At 41.3% G+C, this 6,095-nt stretch overlaps 1 pseudogene; it reads right to left on the reverse strand.

Annotated features, from left to right (window-relative positions):
• Positions 1–475: 475 nt before the first annotated feature.
• On the reverse strand, positions 476–1,210 carry LOC102758948 (annotated as a pseudogene).
• Between the last annotated feature and the right edge of the window lie 4,885 nt (positions 1,211–6,095).

The following is a 6,095-nucleotide window of genomic DNA, read 5'->3' on the forward strand; positions in this document are numbered from 1 at the left end:
TGGAGAAAACTCCATACTGTTCTCCACAGTGGCTGCACCAGTCTACATTCCCACCAGCAGTGCACGAGGGTTCCTTTTTCTCCACATCCTCTCCAGCACTTGACGTTTGTTGATTTGTTGATGATAGCCAGTCTGACAGGTGTGAGATGGTACCTCATTGTTGTTTTGATTTGCATCTCTCGGATGATTAGTGACTTTGAGCATGTTTTCATATGTCTCTTGGCTTTCTGAATGTCCTCTTTTGAAAGGTGTCTATTTAGGTCCTTTGCCCATTTTTTGATTGGAACTCCTTCCCTCTTTCTATCCCTCCCTCCCTTCCTCTTAATTGGAGGGAGGTACCTGGGGTTTCCTTTTTATTGTTCTGTGTAAGTCTGGTGGGGGATTCCTCCTTATTGCCCAAGACCATCGGAAAACATATATATAATTACATACTGTTTTTTTGTTGTTGTTGTTGTTTTGTTTTTTTCTTACAAAGCTGAATTTCCTTTTATTTGTCCTAAAATGCTTACTTTCAAACTTGAAGGGACTTCAATTATTCCATGTAGTTTCAATAATATTCTTTTATCTTTTCAGACCTGAGTCAAAATATTCACACAGTATTCATACTGCAGCACCTTCCACCCACCCTTTGGTCGCTTGAACTGCCCTTCTTTGGTTCTCTTTCCGCTTTCTCAGATCTTTCTTGAAGTGCAGTAAGCAGAACTGTACTGGGAATTCCAGCTGCAGTTTGGTCTATCATTGTCGGAATGGCTTCTGCTACGCCGTGGTCTTCAGGTCGGTCTACTGTTTCTAGGACTATAGGATCTTCTATAGTTGTAATCAAAGGACCGACTTCTTGATTACATAACTTCGGCTTCTAGAACGCCTGTATCTGTCATAATCATCATAACAACTGTACACATTCCTCCCTTCCTTGGCTTTCATCTGATTTGGAGTCTTTCGATCTCCCTGTGCAAACTATATTTCAATTTGGCGACCACAAATCCATTTTCAGTCCAAATTATGTAAAGCATCTTCAGCATCACGAACATCTTCAAATTGAACATAAGCAAATCCTCTTGGACGGCGAGTGTAGAAATCAAGCGGAACATACACATCAACTATAGGACCATAACGACCAAATTCAAATCTTCAGACCAGATATCGTCGACCACATTCCTTACGAACAGAGACGTGTTCGGGGGGCGCAGGTAGCGGGACATGACGACTGAGTGAGTCTCGGCAGGAGCACTCAATTACATACTGTTTTTGTGATTAATCACTATGCTTTAATTATGTTCAATTTGTAACAATGAAATTGGGGGTCACCACAACACAAGGAACTGTATTAAAGGGTCACGGTATTAGGAAGGTTGAGAACCTCTGCGTCTAGAATAAAAATACACATGCAGAGATTGCATTTATAAGACTGGACCAGAAATATCAGAGGCACGAGGGAGAGCATGTGGTATAATAGACAATGAGAGAATGGGCTCTGGAATCAGAGACCTGGATTTACTAGTGACCTATTTGGGTTCAGAAGGGAAAGTTTTAGCAAGTAAATGACTTTGATTAAGGCAAAATCCAATTTAGAAATAGAATTACTAGAAGTTAGAGTTGCTCAGCAATGCTTGAAAGGCTTTATTATTATTTAAGTTGAATGACATTTCCTGTAACATTTCCTAATGAAGCTTATTTTCATCAACATATATACTACTATTCGATTAATCTTGTTTACAAATAGGAATTGTCTTCTACTGAATGGTTTTTGTAAGCGGAGGCATTAATTCCTAGAGAAAATACTAACCAAGAGGTGCCACTCCACCTAGTGACAGCTCCATAAATTACAGTTATTAGGCTTAAATAGAATTCCCAATTTGAGAGACTCGTTATATGCAAAGTATTTTTTTCCCTGTATAAATAAATTCCAGCTCCCATCACTGTAAAGCTTACCTCCTGGTAGAATATCCAGTAAATTGCCATGGGGATTCACAGCCTGATTCATAGAGCTTAAGAATGCTTGAATTTCTTATATTATTCGCATTATTAGCTACTATCCAGGTAAGTAAAAGATTTTCTAACTCAAAGAAATAAATTTTGAGACAAAACTCTTCTCACATATAATTTATATACATAATATTCAAGATTGAAAAACATTCTTTTTTTTTCTTTTTTTAAGATTATATTTTATTATTGACTTTAGAGAGGAAGGGAGAGCGAGAGAGAGAGAGAGAGAGAGAAACATCAAAGAGAAAATCATTGATTGGCTGCCTTCTGCATGCCCCACACTGGAGATCAAGCCCTCAACCTGGGCATGTGCCCTGACCGGGAATCGAACTGTGACCTCCCGGGGCACATCTTGCATCAGACAGAAGATGTGATAAGGTGGTCTTCACTTCTTGCATGCGTCCTATGTCACTGGAATCCAGGACAAAAACAATCCCGTGTGCTTGTGCATAGTAGTTGGGCCAGATTTCTCGTCCCTTCATATCTCCATTAAGGTCATAGATAGAAATTTCTTATTCATCTAGCAGAACTGTAGTCAGTTTAGAGTTCATACAATGGTCTATCTTGCTAGGAAGTAGTCTGCGGAAGGCCTCCATAAGTACACTTTTGCCTGCATTCTCCAGACCTATGATGATGGTCACATACCTTCGTGTCTCATCAGTATTTCCTTGAGGCCCGCAGGATGTCATTATCTTGAACATGATTCAGCTTAGTTCTATGGACACAGACAGTAGGGTGGTGAAGGCCTGGGATAGGGCAGGAACAGGGTGGAGGAGCTGAAAACCATTCTTGAGATCCCTTTTTTTTTCTGGGAATCTTTCCTCCCTGTACTCTCCACAAGTGGATTTTGGGGTGCTTTAACTATGCAACTGCTTGCGTGCTAGAAAGATTTTTGAACATAAAAACCAGGTGTTGTAGCTGCAACTCTGTCCCTTAACAACTCTGACATCAATGACACTATTAGGCAACTCTTTATTGCCCAAATGATTCCCTCACAGCAGTATAACTCATTATTTGATTAATGCCAGCACTCCACTTCTGGCCAGTGCCAACCATATCATGCAGAACTACCTATAAGCCAGGTTTGAATTATTTCTCTTTGGTACTAGGGAACCTCCATGAGGTCACAGATGTGAGTTGAAGGAAAGGTAAATAGTGCACCAACTTCTCTAAGGGTGAGCTCATGCAACTGACTTGTCCAACCTGAGTCCAAACTTGTATGTGCCACTTCCACTGGACAATGGCATGCTGCTGTGCATGCCTAACCTGCAGGGGGCAAGGGAAATGACCCCGGGGAACAGAACTGAGAGCAGCATTTCCAGTTGTCCAGTTTGCATAAAAATACTGGCTAATGGGTTGATTGGAGGATTAGAGACTTGAAAACAGACAAAAAACATGGGAACTAGAAGCTTCAGGATGGTATGTGAATGGACATCACAGAATAGGCCGTAAGTGCAAGGAATTCTGTGTCCTTTATGAAAGCTCATCCAAAGTCCCCTTCTGGGAAGGTCAGGGGTGGGGAATGTCCAGCCTTGGGGCTGTGTGGGCCCTCTAAATCATTTGGTCTGGCCCTGCCAAGGCATTAGAGGTGACCTAATTAAATATCTGACCAAGTATAGCTGGCTAATTTTTAAGTTGAGAATTTTGTATGGCCCTTGAATGATGTTATAAATATACAAATACCCTTGGCAGAAAAAAGGTTCCTCACCCCTGTTCTCAGTGGACAGCATAGCCTACACTGTGGTTGTTGTTCAGCCTCTTCCCCCAACCATCCCAGACCTTGCCCAATTATGCTACATTCTGGGAAAATTCCCTCAGCTTCTTTCTGTTTTTCAGTCTTTAGTAGTATCCATTCTGCTATTCAACCATCAATTAACCATAAGAAATCTCTACTTAAGAGGGTGAGAGTGGTGGTGGTGGTGGTGGGGTCAATTGGGGAAAAAGGAGACATATGTAAAACTTTAAACAAAATTTTTTTAATCTCTTTTAATTTATAAGATCTTTGTTATAGCAACCTGTTGTTGTTGTAATAGATGCAATTTCCTCACCAGTCTCTCAGAGAATATTACTTTAAAAGTTTCTTTTGCTTATTTTAATCCCTAGGGTTCATTCTTCTTTGCTGGATTTGGTGGTGTTAAGCACTCCTCAAATGTTTAATGCTTGGGTGTCTGTTTTTTTCATTTATGATTCCCTGTTCCCCTGACAGTGAATTAAGTTCTAATTAGGGTGTCTTTCCCCAGCAGGAGGAAAGTGTACTAAATTTAGGGCCCTGCCCAGTCAGAATTCTTTCTAATGAGGTCTGAGCTCTTGTCTTTAGCTAAAGATCAGTGCCACAATCAGCTGCCCCCCTTTTCTAAATTCTGATACTCTTAGTGGATATGACATTATTTCAGGTTCTATTCTTTCTCTCTCCAACTCTTACACTTCTACTCTTTCTGCTGAGCCTCAACTCCAAGAAAGGGAGTAGGGCTTAGCTGTTTCCTGCCGCAGTCCATTCATTGTCTTCACTAGCTGAGTTTAGACAGAGACCCCTCAGAAGCTGGTAGCCCTTTAAAGTCCTAACAAAGGTCAGGGCTGTGAACCACCCAGTTAATCTAGGAACCACTCAGTTAATTTAGGTAATAATAGTTGAAGCATCCCCACCTTAGTTCCCTTAATTCCTTAGATACTTATGTAGATCCTTGTTGATTATTGTTAATCAGATACTCCCGGAAATCTATTGATGAGCTAACCAGATACTCTGCCTACTCTCGGAAATCTATTGATGAGTTAATCAGATACTTTGTCTATTCCTGGAAATTGTCTGCTGATCCGTGTGTCATTGAAACCTCCTTACCATAAGGGCTACTCCAGATCAATAAAAGATTGGAGCGGCCTGAGCATGGGTGGAAGTCCTTCGGGTCTTGGCCGCCTGGTCCCCCAATATTGCAAAATTATCTCGTGTCTTTTTCTCTCATTTGTTGTGCGGCTCCTCTTTCAGATACCGAACCCTACTCCACGCAGAACGTGGAGGGAGTCTTACTCGACAGTTTCCAACTCATTCTTTACATGGCTTCCCCATGATCTCCTATACTCGCTGGATTTGTCCTAAATTATCTCTCGAATTATTCTTACGTCTTTAGTTTTCTCCTGTCCTAATCTGGGATATGGGTTTTCTTGTCCTTGTTTCTCTAACAACTTAATCCAATTAGTTTTCCATCTTTTAAAAAGTTCCTCCACATTTGTTCATTAATGGCACCCTTCAGGGTGGAATACTTCAGGATTTACTCTTCTAATAAAATATATGGCCGAAACCGGTTTGGCTCAGTGGATGGAGCGTCGGCCTGCGGACTGAAGGGTCCCGGGTTCGATTCCGGTCAGGGGCATGTACCTGGGTTGCCGGCACATCCCCAGTGGGAGATGTGCAGGAGGCAGCTGATCGATGTTTCTCTCTCATCGATGTTTCTGGCTCTCTATCTCTCTCCCTTCCTCTCTGTAAAAAATCAGTAAAATATATTAAAAAAAAATATATATATATATATATATGAACTGTTTCATGCACATAATATAGATTCTAATACAATAAACACCTATGTGCCTACCACCCAGGTTGAGAAATGTATCACAAGTAGCATCTGAGTGTTCTGTGTATGCCTCCCTGATCTCATTTGCCTCCCTCCTCCGAGCTTAAAGGGACTTGGGACAGGCAGAGTAGTAGATGGACATGATCAGTTTACTACATGAAAGCCAATCACCACTGAATTAAAAATTTCAAAACTAAGATAGAAAAGTGTTTGAGAGGGTAGTTCTATCTTGATTACTCATTGCTGTAAATCCCAATCCTCTACCATTTTAAGGTGTATATCATGCATGGCCAACATGTTACTTCCCTGCATGCAATTATAATAAAAATTTTAAACTCTAATGTGGCTAAGTTCTCTTTCTACTTCTAGTAAATCTCAAACTTAAGATCATTACTCGGAATCTGAAGATGGCGGCGATATAGGCAGACACGTCCCAGGTCGTGTCCCGGAGCAAATGGAGTGAGCAGCTGAAACTAATAGCACCCACCCCGAATTGGCGAAAGGGCTCAGCTGGTGAGACGGTTTGCAGCCGGGAAGGGCAGAACT

This window comes from Myotis davidii, unplaced genomic scaffold (genome assembly GCF_000327345.1).
Source record: "Myotis davidii unplaced genomic scaffold, ASM32734v1 scaffold120, whole genome shotgun sequence".
Lineage (NCBI taxonomy): Eukaryota > Metazoa > Chordata > Mammalia > Chiroptera > Vespertilionidae > Myotis > Myotis davidii.